Raw genomic sequence first — 17947 nt, forward strand, 5'->3', positions numbered from 1 at the left:
ATGGTAATTGGAATAAAGAATCTCCGTCTTGCTTCCCTACTGCGGCCTCTGCCTTTCTTTGTTGGAGGAGTTTTCGACATTTATGCAACGCCAGCCAGCGGCGTACCACAGAGGTCCCTGCACACAAGATACCTGGGTCTATACTGGCGTTGGTGTTTCGGCAGCAGTTCTTTTGTTTCAAGTTATTGAAAAGACCCAGTGCCACCTCTCTAATTCAGGCAGAAAAAGAAGCGGTGTCGGAGTCAATGTATTCCGCGCTGGGTGAGATGCACAGTCATATTTACCCCCGCTGAAGAGATCCCTGGAGGAGATGGTTGTGCAGTCAGGGAACTCGAGGAGATGCCATATTCCTGTAGGCAGCGCAGGACATCAGCTGAAGGTTTCACAGAACCCAGAAGTTTGCGCAACCACTTGGCCGCCCGATCCTGACTCACAACTGCATTCTTGGACTTGCAGTCAAATTCGACACTTCAGGATTTTTCACAGGTGATATCAATCACCGATGGAGGCGGAGCGAACTTGTACTATTTCTGTTGGGACAAGACACACCTTGCAATTAAACCTCCTTTTCCTGTTTCACTCTGGGCGCTGAAGAGGCCACACGGCCAAAATGCATACGCCCGCTGCCACGTTAATTGGAATAAAGAATCTCCGTCTTGCTTCCCTACTGCGGCCCCTGCCTATCTTTGTTGGAGGGGTTTTCGACTTTTATGCAACGCCAGCCAGCGGCGTACCACAGAGGTCCCTGCACACAAGATGCCTGGGTCTATACTGGCGTTGGTGTTTCGGCAGCAGTACTTTTGTTTCAAGTTATTGAAAAGACCCAGTGCCACCTCTCTAATTCAGGCGGAAAAAGAAGCGTGTCGGAGTCACTGTATTCCGCCCTGGGTGAGATGCACAGTCATACTTACCCCAGCTGAAGAGATCCCTCGAGGAGATGGTTGTGCAGTCAGGGGACTCGAGGAGATGCCATATTCCTGTAGGCAGCGCAGGACATCAGCTGAAGGTTTCACAGAACCCAGAAGTTTGCGCAACCACTTGGCCGCCCGATCCTGACTCACAACTGCATTCTGGGACTTGCAGTCAAATTCGACACTTCAGGATTTTTCACAGGTGATATCAATCACCGATGGAGGCGGAGCGAACTTGTACTATTTCTGTTGGGACAAGCCACACCTTGCAATTAAACCTCCTTTTCCTGTTTCACTCTGGGCGCTGAAGAGGCCACACGGCCGAAATGCATGCGCCCGCTGCCATGTTAATTGGAATAAAGAATCTCCGTCTTGCTTCCCTACTGCGGCCTCTGCCTTTCTTTGTTGGAGGGGTTTTTGACATTTATGCAACGCCAGCCAGCGGCGTACCACAGAGGTCCCTGCACACAAGATGCCTGGGTCTATACTGGCGTTGGTGTTTCGGCAGCAGTACTTTTGTTTCAAGTTATTGAAAAGACTCAGTGCCACCTCTCTAATTCAGGCAGAAAAAGAAGCGGTGTCGGAGTCAATGTATTCCGCGCTGGGTGAGATGCACAGTCATATTTACCCCCGCTGAAGAGATCCCTGGAGGAGATGGTTGTGCAGTCAGGGAACTCGAGGAGATGCCATATTCCTGTAGGCAGCGCAGGACATCAGCTGAAGGTTTCACAGAACCCAGAAGTTTGCGCAACCACTTGGCCGCCCGATCCTGACTCACAACTGCATTCTTGGACTTGCAGTCAAATTCGACACTTCAGGATTTTTCACAGGTGATATCAATCACCGATGGAGGCGGAGCGAACTTGTACTATTTCTGTTGGGACAAGACACACCTTGCAATTAAACCTCCTTTTCCTGTTTCACTCTGGGCGCTGAAGAGGCCACACGGCCAAAATGCATACGCCCGCTGCCACGTTAATTGGAATAAAGAATCTCCGTCTTGCTTCCCTACTGCGGCCCCTGCCTATCTTTGTTGGAGGGGTTTTCGACTTTTATGCAACGCCAGCCAGCGGCGTACCACAGAGGTCCCTGCACACAAGATGCCTGGGTCTATACTGGCGTTGGTGTTTCGGCAGCAGTACTTTTGTTTCAAGTTATTGAAAAGACCCAGTGCCACCTCTCTAATTCAGGCGGAAAAAGAAGCGTGTCGGAGTCACTGTATTCCGCCCTGGGTGAGATGCACAGTCATACTTACCCCAGCTGAAGAGATCCCTCGAGGAGATGGTTGTGCAGTCAGGGGACTCGAGGAGATGCCATATTCCTGTAGGCAGCGCAGGACATCAGCTGAAGGTTTCACAGAACCCAGAAGTTTGCGCAACCACTTGGCCGCCCGATCCTGACTCACAACTGCATTCTGGGACTTGCAGTCAAATTCGACACTTCAGGATTTTTCACAGGTGATATCAATCACCGATGGAGGCGGAGCGAACTTGTACTATTTCTGTTGGGACAAGACACACCTTGCAATTAAACCTCCTTTTCCTGTTTCACTCTGGGCGCTGAAGAGGCCACACGGCCAAAATGCATACGCCCGCTGCCACGTTAATTGGAATAAAGAATCTCCGTCTTGCTTCCCTACTGCGGCCCCTGCCTATCTTTGTTGGAGGGGTTTTCGACTTTTATGCAACGCCAGCCAGCGGCGTACCACAGAGGTCCCTGCACACAAGATGCCTGGGTCTATACTGGCGTTGGTGTTTCGGCAGCAGTACTTTTGTTTCAAGTTATTGAAAAGACCCAGTGCCACCTCTCTAATTCAGGCGGAAAAAGAAGCGTGTCGGAGTCACTGTATTCCGCCCTGGGTGAGATGCACAGTCATACTTACCCCAGCTGAAGAGATCCCTCGAGGAGATGGTTGTGCAGTCAGGGGACTCGAGGAGATGCCATATTCCTGTAGGCAGCGCAGGACATCAGCTGAAGGTTTCACAGAACCCAGAAGTTTGCGCAACCACTTGGCCGCCCGATCCTGACTCACAACTGCATTCTGGGACTTGCAGTCAAATTCGACACTTCAGGATTTTTCACAGGTGATATCAATCACCGATGGAGGCGGAGCGAACTTGTACTATTTCTGTTGGGACAAGCCACACCTTGCAATTAAACCTCCTTTTCCTGTTTCACTCTGGGCGCTGAAGAGGCCACACGGCCGAAATGCATGCGCCCGCTGCCATGTTAATTGGAATAAAGAATCTCCGTCTTGCTTCCCTACTGCGGCCTCTGCCTTTCTTTGTTGGAGGGGTTTTTGACATTTATGCAACGCCAGCCAGCGGCGTACCACAGAGGTCCCTGCACACAAGATGCCTGGGTCTATACTGGCGTTGGTGTTTCGGCAGCAGTACTTTTGTTTCAAGTTATTGAAAAGACTCAGTGTCACCTCTCTAATTCAGGCGGAAAAAGGAGCGGTGTCGGAGTCACTGTATTCCGCGCTGGGTGAGATGCACAGTCATACTTACCCCCGCTGAAGAGATCCCTGGAGGAGATGGTTGTGCAGTCAGGGGACTCGAGGAGATGCCATATTCCTGTAGGCAGCGCAGGACATCAGCTGAAGGTTTCACAGAACCCAGAAGTTTGCGCAACCACTTGGCCGCCCGATCCTGACTCACAACTGCATTCTGGGACTTGCAGTCAAATTCGACACTTCAGGATTTTTCACAGGTGATATCAATCACCGATTGAGGCGGAGCGAACTTGTACTATTTCTGTTGGGGACAAGACACACCTTGCAATGAAACCTCCTTTTCCTGTTTCACTCTGGGCGCTAAAGAGGCCACACGGCCGAAATGCATACGCTCGCTGCCATGTTAATTGGAATAAAGAATCTCCGTCTTGCTTCCCTACTGCGGCCTCTGCCTTTCTTTGTTGGAGGGGTTTTCAACATTTATGCAACGCCAGCCAGCGGCGTCCCACAGAGGTCCCTGCACACAAGATGCCTGGGTCTATACTGGCGTTGGTGTTTCGGCAGCAGTACTTTTGTTTCAAGTTATTGAAAAGACCCAGTGCCACCTCTCTAATTTAGGCGGAAAAAGAAGTGGTGTCGGAGTCACTGTATTCCGCGCTGGGTGAGATGCACAGCCATACTTACCCCCGCTGAAGAGATCCCTGGAGGAGATGGTTGTGCAGTCAGGGAGCTCGAGGAGATGCCATATTCCTGTAGGCAGCGCAGGACATCAGTTGAAGGTTTCACAGAACCCAGAAGGTTGCGCACCCACTTGGCCGCCTGATCCTGACTCACAACTGCATTCTGGGACTTGCAGTCAAATTTGACACTTCAGGATTTTTCACAGGTGATATCAATCACCGATGGAGGCGGAGCGAACTTGTACTATTTCTGTTGGGACAAGACACACCTTGCAATTAAACTTCTTTTTCCTGTTTCACTCTGGGCGCTGAAGAGGCCACACGGCAGAAATGCATACGCCCGCTGCCATGTTAATTGGAATAAAGAATCTCCATCTTGCTTCCCTACTACGGCCTCTGCCTTTCTTTGTTGGAGGGGTTTTCGACATTTATGCAACGCCAGCCAGCGGCATACCACAGAGGTCCCTGCACACAAGATGCCTGGGTCTATACTGGCGTTGGTGTTTCGGCAGCAGTACTTTTGTTTCAAGTGATTGAAAAGACCCAGTGCCACCTCTCTAATTCAGGCGGAAAAAGAAGCGGTGTCGGAGTCACTGTATTCCGCGCTGGGTGAGATGCACAGTCATACTTACCCCGGCTGAAGAGATCCCTGGAGGAGATGGTTGTGCAGTCAGGTGACTCGAGGAGATGCCATATTCCTGTAGGTAGCGCAGGACATCAGCTGAAAGTTTCACAGAACCCAGAAGTTTGCGCAACCACTTGGCCACCCGATCCTGACTCACAACTGCATTCTGGGACTTGCAGTCAAATTCGACACTTCAGGATTTTTCACAGGTGATATCAATCACCGATGGAGGCGGAGCGAACTTGTACTATTTCTGTTGGGACAAGACACACCTTGCAATTAAACCTCCTTTTCCTGTTTCACTCTGGGCGCTGAAGAGGCCACACGGCCGAAATGCATACGCCCACTGCCATGTTAATTGGAATAAAGAATCTCCGTCTTGCTTCCCTACTGCGGCCTCTGCCTTTCTTTGTTGGAGGGGTTTTTGACATTTATGCAACGCCAGCCAGCGGCGTACCACAGAGGTCCCTGCACACAAGATGGCTGGGTCTATACTGGCGTTGGTGTTTCGGCAGCAGCACTTTTGTTTCAAGTTATTAAAAAGACTCAGTGCCACCTCTCTAATTCAGGCGGAAAAAGAAGCGGTGTCGGAGTCACTGTATTCCGCGCTGGGTGAGATGCACAGTCATACTTACCCCCGCTGAAGAGATCCCTGGAGGAGATGGTTGTGGAGTCAGGGGACTCGAGGAGATGCCATATTCCTGTAGGCAGCGCAGGACATCAGCTGAAGGTTTCACAGAAGCCAGAAGTTTGCGCAACCACTTGGCCGCCCGATCCTGACTCACAACTGCATTCTGGGACTTGCAGTCAAATTCGACACTTCAGGATTTTTCACAGGTGATATCAATCACCGATGGAGGCGGAGCGAATTTGTACTATTTCTGTTGGGACAAGACACACCTTGCAATTAAACCTCCTTTTCCTGTTTCACTCTGGGCGCTGAAGAGGCCACACGGCCGAAATGCATACGCCCGCTGCCATGGTAATTGGAATAAAAATTCTCCGTCTTGCTTCCCTACTGCGGCCTCTGCCTTTCTTTGTTGGAGGAGTTTTCGACATTTATGCAACGCCAGCCAGCGGCGTACCACAGAGGTCCCTGCACACAAGATACCTGGGTCTATACTGGCGTTGGTGTTTCGGCAGCAGTTCTTTTGTTTCAAGTTATTGAAAAGACCCAGTGCCACCTCTCTAATTCAGGCAGAAAAAGAAGCGGTGTCGGAGTCAATGTATTCCGCGCTGGGTGAGATGCACAGTCATATTTACCCCCGCTGAAGAGATCCCTGGAGGAGATGGTTGTGCAGTCAGGGAACTCGAGGAGATGCCATATTCCTGTAGGCAGCGCAGGACATCAGCTGAAGGTTTCACAGAACCCAGAAGTTTGCGCAACCACTTGGCCGCCCGATCCTGACTCACAACTGCATTCTTGGACTTGCAGTCAAATTCGACACTTCAGGATTTTTCACAGGTGATATCAATCACCGATGGAGGCGGAGCGAACTTGTACTATTTCTGTTGGGACAAGACACACCTTGCAATTAAACCTCCTTTTCCTGTTTCACTCTGGGCGCTGAAGAGGCCACACGGCCAAAATGCATACGCCCGCTGCCACGTTAATTGGAATAAAGAATCTCCGTCTTGCTTCCCTACTGCGGCCCCTGCCTATCTTTGTTGGAGGGGTTTTCGACTTTTATGCAACGCCAGCCAGCGGCGTACCACAGAGGTCCCTGCACACAAGATGCCTGGGTCTATACTGGCGTTGGTGTTTCGGCAGCAGTACTTTTGTTTCAAGTTATTGAAAAGACCCAGTGCCACCTCTCTAATTCAGGCGGAAAAAGAAGCGTGTCGGAGTCACTGTATTCCGCCCTGGGTGAGATGCACAGTCATACTTACCCCAGCTGAAGAGATCCCTCGAGGAGATGGTTGTGCAGTCAGGGGACTCGAGGAGATGCCATATTCCTGTAGGCAGCGCAGGACATCAGCTGAAGGTTTCACAGAACCCAGAAGTTTGCGCAACCACTTGGCCGCCCGATCCTGACTCACAACTGCATTCTGGGACTTGCAGTCAAATTCGACACTTCAGGATTTTTCACAGGTGATATCAATCACCGATGGAGGCGGAGCGAACTTGTACTATTTCTGTTGGGACAAGCCACACCTTGCAATTAAACCTCCTTTTCCTGTTTCACTCTGGGCGCTGAAGAGGCCACACGGCCGAAATGCATGCGCCCGCTGCCATGTTAATTGGAATAAAGAATCTCCGTCTTGCTTCCCTACTGCGGCCTCTGCCTTTCTTTGTTGGAGGGGTTTTTGACATTTATGCAACGCCAGCCAGCGGCGTACCACAGAGGTCCCTGCACACAAGATGCCTGGGTCTATACTGGCGTTGGTGTTTCGGCAGCAGTACTTTTGTTTCAAGTTATTGAAAAGACTCAGTGTCACCTCTCTAATTCAGGCGGAAAAAGGAGCGGTGTCGGAGTCACTGTATTCCGCGCTGGGTGAGATGCACAGTCATACTTACCCCCGCTGAAGAGATCCCTGGAGGAGATGGTTGTGCAGTCAGGGGACTCGAGGAGATGCCATATTCCTGTAGGCAGCGCAGGACATCAGCTGAAGGTTTCACAGAACCCAGAAGTTTGCGCAACCACTTGGCCGCCCGATCCTGACTCACAACTGCAGTCTGGGACTTGCAGTCGAATTCGACACTTCAGGATTTTTCACAGGTGATATCAATCACCGATGGAGGCGGAGCGAACTTGTACTATTTCTGTTGGGACAAGACACACCTTGCAATTAAACCTCCTTTTCCTGTTTCACTCTGGGCGCTGAAGAGGCCACACGGCCAAAATGCATGCGCCCGCTGCCATGTTAATTGGAATAAAGAATCTCCGTCTTGCTTCCCTACTGCGGCTTCTGCCTTTCTTTGTTGGAGGAGTTTTCGACATTTATGCAACGCCAGCCAGCGGCGTACCACAGAGGTCCCTGCACACAAGATGTCTGGGTCTATACTGGCGTTGGTGTTTCGGCAGCAGTACTTTTGTTTCAAGTTATTGTAAAGACTCAGTGCCACCTCTCTAATTCAGGTGGAAAAAGAACCGGTGTCGGAGTCACTGTATTCCGCGCTGGGTGAGATGCACAGTCATACTTACCCCCGCTGAAGAGATCCCTGGAGGAGATGATTGTGCAGTCAGGGGACTCGAGGAGATGCCATATTCCTGTAGGCAGCGCAGGACATCAGCTGAAGGTTTCACAGAACCCAGAAATTTGCGCAACCACTTGGCCGCCCGATCCTGACTCACAACTGCATTCTGGGACTTGCAGTCAAATTCGACACTTCAGGATTTTTCACAGGTGATATCAATCACCGATGGAGGCGGAGCGAACTTGTACTATTAATGTTGGGACAAGACACACCTTGCAATTAATCCTCCTTTTCCTGTTTCACTCTGGGCGCTGAAGAGGCCACACGGGCAAAATGCATACGCCTGCTGCCATGTTAATTGGAATAAAGAATCTCCGTCTTGCTTCCCTACTACGGCCTCTGCCTTTCTTTGTTGGAGGGGTTTTTGACATTTATGCAACGCCAGCCAGCGGCGTACCACAGAGGTCCCTGCACACAAGATGCCTGGGTCTATACTGGCGTTGGTGTTTGGGCAGCAGTACTTTTGTTTCAAGTTATTGTAAAGACCCAGTGCCACCTCTCTAATTCAGGCGGAAAAAGAAGCGGTGTCGGAGTCACTGTATTCCGCGCTGGGTGAGATGCACAGTCATACTTACCCCCGCTGAAGAGATCCCTGGAGGAGATGGTTGTGCAGTCAGGGGACTCAAGGAGATGCCATATTCCTGTAGGCAGTGGAGGACATCAGCTGAAGATTTCACAGAACCCAGAAGTTTGCGCAACCACTTGGTCGCCCGATCCTGACTCACAACTGCATTCTGGGACTTGTAGTCAAATTCGACACTTCAGGATTTTTCACAGGTGATATCAATCACCGATGGAGGCGGAGCGAACTCGTTTCACTCTGGGCGCTGAAGAGGCCACACGGCCGAAATGCATACGCTCGCTGCCATGTTAATTGGAATAAAGAATCTCCGTCTTGCTTCCCTACTGCGGCGCCTGCCTTTCTTTGTTGGATTGGTTTTCGACATATATATATATAGATATATATATTACCTACTGGCGGTCGCCAGTAGGTATATATAGTTAGGATTTTTTCCCTATGGGATTTCTGAAAATTCTATGCCTAATAACTTTTGCGTTTGTGGACGGAATTGGCTGAAAGTTTCAGGAAAATGGCACATTTTGTTTCTGAGCAGCACCTGAAAATTTGGTGGGGTTTCGTCAAGGGGGGGCTGAGAAAAAAGGGGGGTCCCAAAACACGTTTTTTGCATTGAGTTTTCCATAGGGCGGTTGGACTCACTTTTAGCCCGAACGGCTGAATGGATTTTCACGAAACTTGGCAAAATTGTAGGGACTGTTAGCCCGATGTGCCTTTGCTAGGTCTCAATATATGTGCTTCAGTGGATTTTGAGAAATTAACGTTTAAATCAAGATATATATCTGTAACAGCGCTCCGGGCAGCGATCCGGTTAGCGAACCTTTTGCGTATCGGAACTTTGCGATGCGAAGCTGATTGGCCCTCCGGTGTCTGTCAACATTCTAAACAGTCCGGAGCGGCCGCCATCTTGTCTCTCGGTAGGATCGAGAGACAAGAGGAGGCCAAAACAAAGGGGGAAATTACCATAAGGGGGCATAGTAGATCCTCGTTGACCCCCTAGGTTTTATGTGGAGGTTTTAAAAGGGCCTAGGAGGGTCCCAAAAAAAAAAAAAAAATTTTTTTTTTGCGTGGTAAGCGCCAAGTTCGCGAACCGGAAAGCGTTCTGGGCAGCGAACTTTATGGATAAAAGAATGAAAGACTTTTCTAATACTGTATGTTAATTATTTGTTGGTTTTGTTGATTATTTTTTAATTTTTTTATTTTTTAAGCAATTTTTTATTGTTGTGATTGTGTTTCAAAATTTAATAACATTTCTAACATTTAACTAGTTTATGAATTACATATAAAAATGATTAAAGACTCAAACAATTTTTTAATATTACATACAATTTTATTTTTCGGATTGTTTTTCGAAATTTAATACAACGTCTAGCATTTCACTGTCTGATATGTGTTCTTGTTCAGTGAACATAAGTTCAAACATTTGACCGTCATCATAATGAAGTAAATGATCCACTGATTCTACACATTGAACTAATTCATGGTCCCGTGATTCATCCATGAAATCTGAGTCATCATTGTCCGCAATAACTTTTTCTGTGTTGGTCTCCAGAACAATTTCGAAGGAAACATTCTGCTCACCTTCCATTTTATTGCTGTAATTTGCATAAAAAATAAATATATCAGTAGAGATAGGGCACTGTTGGGTTTAAGTTCAGACAGGCACTTGTGAGTTTATAACAGAGAAGTAATCTATGGGCACTGTATGGTTTCAGGCGTGAAGTAGTACTATTAAAAAGTGCCTGTGAAGAAGCCTAAGTAAATTCATAATTATACCACAGAAACCTAAATCAGTCCATAATTATAATAAAGAAGCCTTTCTCAATGTCTAACTCTTACAGAGGGATAGTATATAACTATCTGAAAAAGTTTACCATATTTACTTATAGTGCACAATATACTTCAGTTTTAAAAATAACAACTTACCTTTAGAAACAAGTTGATGTTATTAGTGATATTCTAAATGATATATACAACAACAAGTAGTAGTCAAAATGGCTGTGTTTCCTTCTCTCCCTTTATATATATACAGGTATATAACCAATCAAATGTCAGGTAATAAAAGTAGAAAAGGAAAGTAACATTTTCATTGGTTGTCAATTCCAACAATTCAGATGTGTTTTGTGAAGTAATTTACCTCACGGTATTTGGAGAGGTCTACAGGCTAAATGGCTAAATGGAATTTCAATGAAATTTGTGAGAATGGAAGGGATTGTTATGTAGTATGAGCTAATCTATATTTGGTGAGAGTGTCTCTAGTCGTTTTTCTGTAAATTACTTTCCCGCCTTTTTTTAGGACCGCTTTCCGGGAAGCGGCCCGGTTAGCGAACCTTAAGCGTCACGGGAGTCCACCATTTTGTGTTTCGGTCGCATTAAGATACAAGGTGGAGGGCAAATAATGTTTAGAATGGGTAGAAGGGGTCATGGTAGACTTATCTTGACCCCCTAGGTTTTCTAAGCGTGGCTGAGGAGGCTTATATGTGCGGAAAAAAAAACTTTTTTAAAAAAAATTCCGCGAGGTTAGCTTTCGGTTAGCGAACCGGGTAGCGCTCCGGGGAGCGAATTTTGTGGAAAATTAGTGAAAAAAGTTAGAGAAAAATAATAATTGTGAGTGATCAGATGTAGGGTAGCTCTGAGAAGAGCTTTTGGGTTTATGGTATATTTAGGTACTTATAAGTAGGTACCAATGCACAGTCTTAAATTCAGAATGAAAATTCTGTTGCCCTCATCTGAGAAGTGAACTCCATCTCCTCTGTAGATATCTTGCATGTAGTAACGCAAGTTATTGTTGTACAGAGAGCCCATTCCATGGTCTCTCATGTAAGCTGAAACAGATTTGTTTACATGCTTCCTCGCTTTCTCAATTTGTGGACAAAATTGGTTGGACCACCTCCATTTCTGTCTTTGGCATATATTGGAATATACCAAGGCAGTTTGAGGAAAAAGTGCCATTAATTGCTCAAAGGTGTCCTTTAAAAGCATTTCCAGACCTACCCCTGTCAAAGTGCCCAAATCATTACCTCCACAGTGCACTATTAACAGGTCAGGTTTTGGCAAATGCATAAAGGTTTTCACCAATGGTATCAATTGGTGACATTTTAATCCTCTTTGGCCCAACCACTTAATTTCCACATCTTGTAAATTGAGGTTAGCTAAATTTCTGCTCTCAGCATACCTTTGAGCCCAGTGGATGTAACTATGTCCAAGAATCCAGACCTTAAACATGGTGGGAGAAGGTTGTTCTGCAGTCAGATGAAGTGTGGTAATGAAAGGGCAGTTGAAACAGTAGGAGTTTCTAAAGAAAAAAAACTGTGGATTTACAATGCTAATGATTCATTAGCAGTGATTGGTGCATTTCCATTTCTGAAAACAGAAAGTTAGGGTGCATGGATGTGTTCTTTGAAAGATGTAATTTGAATGGTCAAGGAAGAAACATTTAATGAAAGATTGCACTGGATACGCAGGTGCACTGAGAGTTCAGAGTTCAATTGAAACATTGTTGTGTGAATTTGCAAACATGAGAGGTCTTCCAGGAAGTGGTTGCTATGGAAACAAGGCAGACAGGGCAGAGGGGGGAAGGGTTTTGATTTGAAAAAAGTGAGGGAAGAGGTATGATTGGCTAATATGAGAGATATGTGAAAAGAATATCTGTATTTCTGTGCTTTCAATAGCTGCAGCCTTTGGAGTGCATCCTTTTTCTTCTGCTGAAGACAATTTGGTGTATTTCTCAGACTGTTTTCAAAACTCAAAAAATATTTGCTAAGGTGAGAAAAGATTTATTTAATTTAGATAGAGAATAGTATGATTTAAGGAGAAAATGATGAAGAAAGCTGTGTTTTTAAAAAAGGTAACAAGAATTATAAGGTAAATGTTTTCTACTCTTTTTACCCGCAATGCACTGCTGATGATGTCATTGACAGTATCTCTCATTTACTCTCTATAGCTGTCTTTCTTTTTACATTATTCTCTGTTTACTTCCCTTATACTAACTCTTCTTTTTTTTAAAAAAATATTTTTTTAGTTCGCTTAAAGTTCGCGAACCGGTCAGCGAACTTGAAGCGAACCAAAAGAAATAGAGCTTGCCAGAGTGATAAACATTCTAGCAATTTTGATTGAAAGGGGAGGTAGTTCTGAAAAGAACTGTTTTTTTTTGTTTTCGTTGTTTTATTTATTTATTTATTTTTTTGAACATTTTTTGATTTTTTTGTATTTTTAGAACTGTTTTATGTTTTTTTTGTGTTTTTTATGGAGGGGAGACAACAAAAAACAGGCATTGAAAACGGCTCAACTGGAGCAAAAAAAAAATTTTTTTCTTGGGTGCATTAGGGCATTTATGATTTTCGAACGCCATGTTCATCAGGTTGACGCTCATGTTGCCATATGACAGCATAGCACCACAGTATATACAACTTAACTTCATATGCTGGAAGTTGGGTTGAATGTTTGGCACAGTTTCTTGTGCCTCTCTTCCCGTCAAAGACATTGTGGAGGTCGATCTGGCCACAGGAGTTGTCGTGGGATTGTCTTGAAGATCCCTTAACTCAGCCCGGCTGTAGTTTAAGGGATGCCACCTGCTCATGTGTCGATGCATCGTATAGTTGCCCATACTGTATTTCTTATCTGTGCCTCTCGACAATCTGTAATCACAGATGAGGCAGGTGGCATATTTAGCATTCACCTTCTTTGATCCAGGAGGGATGGAGAAAAACTGCCAGATGAAACTTGTTTTTCGCTTTGAAACCCGGGGCAACTCATCGACAAATTGTTGTTCCTCTCTGTCCTCTTCTTCTTCTTCCTCCTCTTCCTCCTCTCTGTTAGTGATAAATTGACTAGGTGGTCCTCTCTTCTTATGAGGAGGTGGAGGTGGTGGTGGGGTTCCACCAGCTGCAGCAAGTACAGAAGCCATTGTTCAATTCTAGCTAAATGGTCTTTCTCTCACCAAGATGAAAGTCAGAGTGAGGAAATAAGGAGGGGTTTACATGATTTGGGGAAAGCAAAAGTTCTGAACCAATGAAAAGTGTTATTTTTAGGTCACATGACCTAGTCATACATCATTTGGAAACCAAAAGTGAAATGAACCAATGAAAAGTTTGATAAACAAGTCACATGACCTGTTCCGCTTACGTTACGCGGCGCGCGCCGCGTCCCAGATCGCTTCCGGTTCGCGGTCCCGAGCACTTCCGGGAGCGCTAACGCGGCGCGTCATTAGACGCATTACGCAATAACGTGATACGTCGCGCTTCCGCGACGCGTCACAGTTCCGCTAACGTAACGTTGACCGGTTCGCGGACTAGATCGCGGCATCGAGATGAGCTAACGGAAAGCTTCCCGGTTCGCGAACTAGAAGCGAAGAAAAAAAAAATTTAAAAAAAAATTATCAATAAACATCTAAATATATTTTGGGATTTAAAGAAGAATACATTTTACAGCTACAGATGTTAGCTTTTAAAAAACCAATGAAATTCACAGAAAAAACCATAGGTTATAGACCATATATAGTTAGAAATTTGCATTTAAAAAACCATTGAAATTCAATGAAAAAACCATAGGTTATAGACCATATATAGTTAGGGATTTGCATTTACAAAACCTTATTTTACTCGCATAAAACCATTGAAATTCCATATATAGTTAGTTGCGCTAACTATATATCGCGCACCCGCAATCCACTGCTGAGGATGTCACATATTACATCATTCATGACATGGTCAGTGACATCACTGATGACATCACTGATGACATCTCAAATGACATCACTGTTGACAACTCAAATGGCATCACTGACAACATCACTGATGACATCATTCATGTGATAATACGATGAACCTCTTCAGACTCTAATATAACTTTAGGTGCACTCAGTGTAAACAGACACTCACAGACTGTCACTCATCCATGGAGTTACTCACACACCTAGTCAGTCATGCAAAGAATCAATCACACCTCCATTTCCTCAACTATACAGTTATACACACCTTACTTATTCAAACATATACTAACACATATTTACTCTTTTATAAAATCCTTAATTGAAGTTCACAATGATCCATACAGCCACTCACACATTCACTGGCTCTTATGCACAGTTATTTATATATGTCAACTCTCACATGCACTGTGTTTTACATATGTACTTACTTTCACATGTAGCACTGAGATATCCATTCACTCACCAATACACTCATGCACACAGTCAACCGCCCATACAGCTGTTTCCACATGCACTTTTGAAACCATACATCTAGTGAATCAACTGCTCACACATCTATGCACAGAGTCATACACCTCCCAGCCACCCACACACACACTCAATCTCCCATACAAATACCTGGGCTACCAATCAATAACCCATATAGTTACTCATATAGCTACTTATCAACACATGCAGCAGTTTACAGAACAACAGACATAATAATGCACAAATTAAGACAGTTTAGTCACTAACCCATGCACTCAGTGAGACATATTTAATCACTCACTCATACAGTCAGTCATGCACCTACTAAATCCTTCATCCAGACACTTATACATCCACTCATTCTTCAATATGTAAGACATATTTTAACTTTACAGAAACATACAGTCACTGGATGTTGTTATCAGTGATGTCATCAGTGATGTCATTTGAGATGTCATCAGTGATGTCATCAGTGATGTCACTGACCATGTCATGAATGATGTAATATGTGACATCATCAGCAGTGGATTGCGGGTGCGCGATATATAGTTAGCGCAACTAACTATATATGGAATTTCAATGGTTTTATGCGAGTAAAATAAGGTTTTGTAAATGCAAATCCCTAACTATATATGGTCTATAACCTATGGTTTTTTCATTGAATATATATATATATATATATATATATATATATATATATATATATATATATATATATAAAAACAGCACTCCTCGCAGATAGGAAAGGAGAAGAGGCCACACGAGGGAACTGTGCAGGAGACGTTTAATGAAAGACAGCGTAGCAAAATGCATTTCGGCAATAAGCCTTCTTCGGTTGCTGTTGCTGACACGTGATGACCCCGCCTGCATCTTCAAAATGTCCAGTACCACCCTCATTGGAAGGTAAGTAAGCTCCCGCCCCCAAGTCACATATTGATTCAACCATGGTGGTGCAAATGAAACTTCAACTCCCAGAAGACAGTGCTACTGGCGAGTATTCCAGGGGACGGCAGACAGAGTTAAAGGTAAAGATGCAGTAGTGAAGTGAGGTATACACGTAGATAGAGAGTCTTGCGCACTCCTACACATCCCTCTCAGTTCAAGCCTCGAGCGTAGTGCAGCCAAAAGTTCAACCAAAATGTAGAGCCGAACAGTCAATGCAGCCGACTCCTCGTTAAGTAACAAGCTGCCAGCTGGCAGAAGGCTGAGGCAAACACAGCACTCGAAGCGGGCAGAAAATGGTCCAGGAAACGGGAAACACAGATGCTTTGGAAGCAGGTGCCAGCTGATTTCTGCCACTTGTAGAACCGGAGCCTCCAGCGCACCTCTGGCATGTGCGCGAATTAAATAAAAAACAGCACTCCTCGCAGATAGGAAAGGAGAAGAGGCCACACGAGGGAACTGTGCAGGAGCTGTTTAATGAAAGACAGCGTAGCAAAATGCATTTCGGCAATAAGCCTTCTTCGGTTGCTGTTGCTGACACGTGATGACCCCGCCTGCATCTTCAAAATGTCCAGTACCACCCTCATTGGAAGGTAAGTAAGCTCCCACCCCCAAGTCACATATTGATTCAACCATGGTGGTGCAAATGAAACTTCAACTCCCAGAAGACAGTGCTACTGGCGAGTATTCCAGGGGACGGAAGACAGAGTTAAAGGTAAAGATGCAGTAGTGAAGTGAGGTATACATGTAGATAGAGAGTCTTGCGCACTCCTACACATCCCTCTCAGTTCAAGCCTCGAGCGTAGTGCAGCCAAAAGTTCAACCAAAATGTAGAGCCGAACAGTCAATGCAGCCGACTCCTCGTTAAGTAACAAGCTGCCAGCTGGCAGAAGGCTGAGGCAAACACAGCACTCGAAGCGGGCAGAAAATGGTCCGGGAAACGGGAAACACAGATGCTTTGGAAGCAGGTGCCAGCTGATTTCTGCCACTTGTAGAACCGGAGCCTCCAGCGCACCTCTGGCATGTGCGCGAATTAAATAAAAAACAGCACTCCTCGCAGATAGGAAAGGAGAAGAGGCCACACGAGGGAACTGTGCAGGAGCCGTTTAATGAAAGACAGCGTAGCAAAATGCATTTCGGCAATAAGCCTTCTTCGGTTGCTGTTGCTGACACGTGATGACCCCGCCTGCATCTTCAAAATGTCCAGTACCACCCTCATTGGAAGGTAAGTAAGCTCCCGCCCCCAAGTCACATATTGATTCAACCATCGTGGTGCAAATGAAACTTCAACTCCCAGAAGACAGTGCTACTGGCGAGTATTCCAGGGGACGGCAGACAGAGTTAAAGGTAAAGATGCAGTAGTGAAGTGAGGTATACACGTAGATAGAGAGTCTTGCGCATTCCTACACATCCCTCTCAGTTCAAGCCTCGAGCGTAGTGCAGCCAAAAGTTAAACCAAAATGTAGAGCCGAACAGTCAATGCAGCCGACTCCTCTTTAAGTAACAAGCTGCCAGCTGGCAGAAGGCTGAGGCAAACACAGCACTCGAAGCGGGCAGAAAATGGTCCGGGAAACGGGAAACACAAATGCTTTGGAAGCAGGTGCCAGCTGATTTCTGCCACTTGTAGAACCGGAGCCTCCAGCGCACCTCTGGCATGTGCGCGAAATAAATAAAAAACAGCACTCCTCGCAGATAGGAAAGGAGAAGAGGCCACACGAGGGAACTGTGCAGGAGCCGTTTAATGAAAGACAGCGTAGCAAAATGCATTTCGGCAATAAGCCTTCTTCGGTTGCTGTTGCTGACACGTGATGACCCCGCCTGCCTCTTCAAAATGTCCAGTACCACCCTCATTGGAAGGTAAGTAAGCTTCCGCCCCCAAGTCACATATTGATTCAACCATGGTGGTGCAAATGAAACTTCAACTCCCAGAAGACAGTGCTACTGGCAAGTATTCCAGGGGACGGCAGACAGAGTTAAAGGTAAAGATGCAGTAGTGAAGTGAGGTATACACGTAGATAGAGAGTCTTGCTCACTCCTACACATCCCTCTAATATAATAAAGAGAGAGCCCAAACCTTTGAGGCGGGTAATCTCAGGAACCACAGCATCAATCACAACACCCAATACAGCGTTGGAAAGGGCAGTTACAGCAGAAGGACATAGGCTATGCAGAGGCCCACCATACACATTTAGAAGGTAAAAGAACCGTGCCAGCAAAGTAGTCCCTTGTGGGCGTGTCTGCGTTGTGCTGTGGGCGTGTGCTGGGGGCGTGACAAATGCTGAGGGCGTGTGGTACGTTCCGCCCTTCATGCCATGTCTCATATTGTGTGCTAATCCCACCCTGCTCCCTTTAAATACCCCTGCCCCCCATAATCATAACC

Source organism: Lissotriton vulgaris, chromosome 10 (assembly GCF_964263255.1).
Source record: "Lissotriton vulgaris chromosome 10, aLisVul1.2, whole genome shotgun sequence".
Classification (NCBI taxonomy): domain Eukaryota; kingdom Metazoa; phylum Chordata; class Amphibia; order Caudata; family Salamandridae; genus Lissotriton; species Lissotriton vulgaris.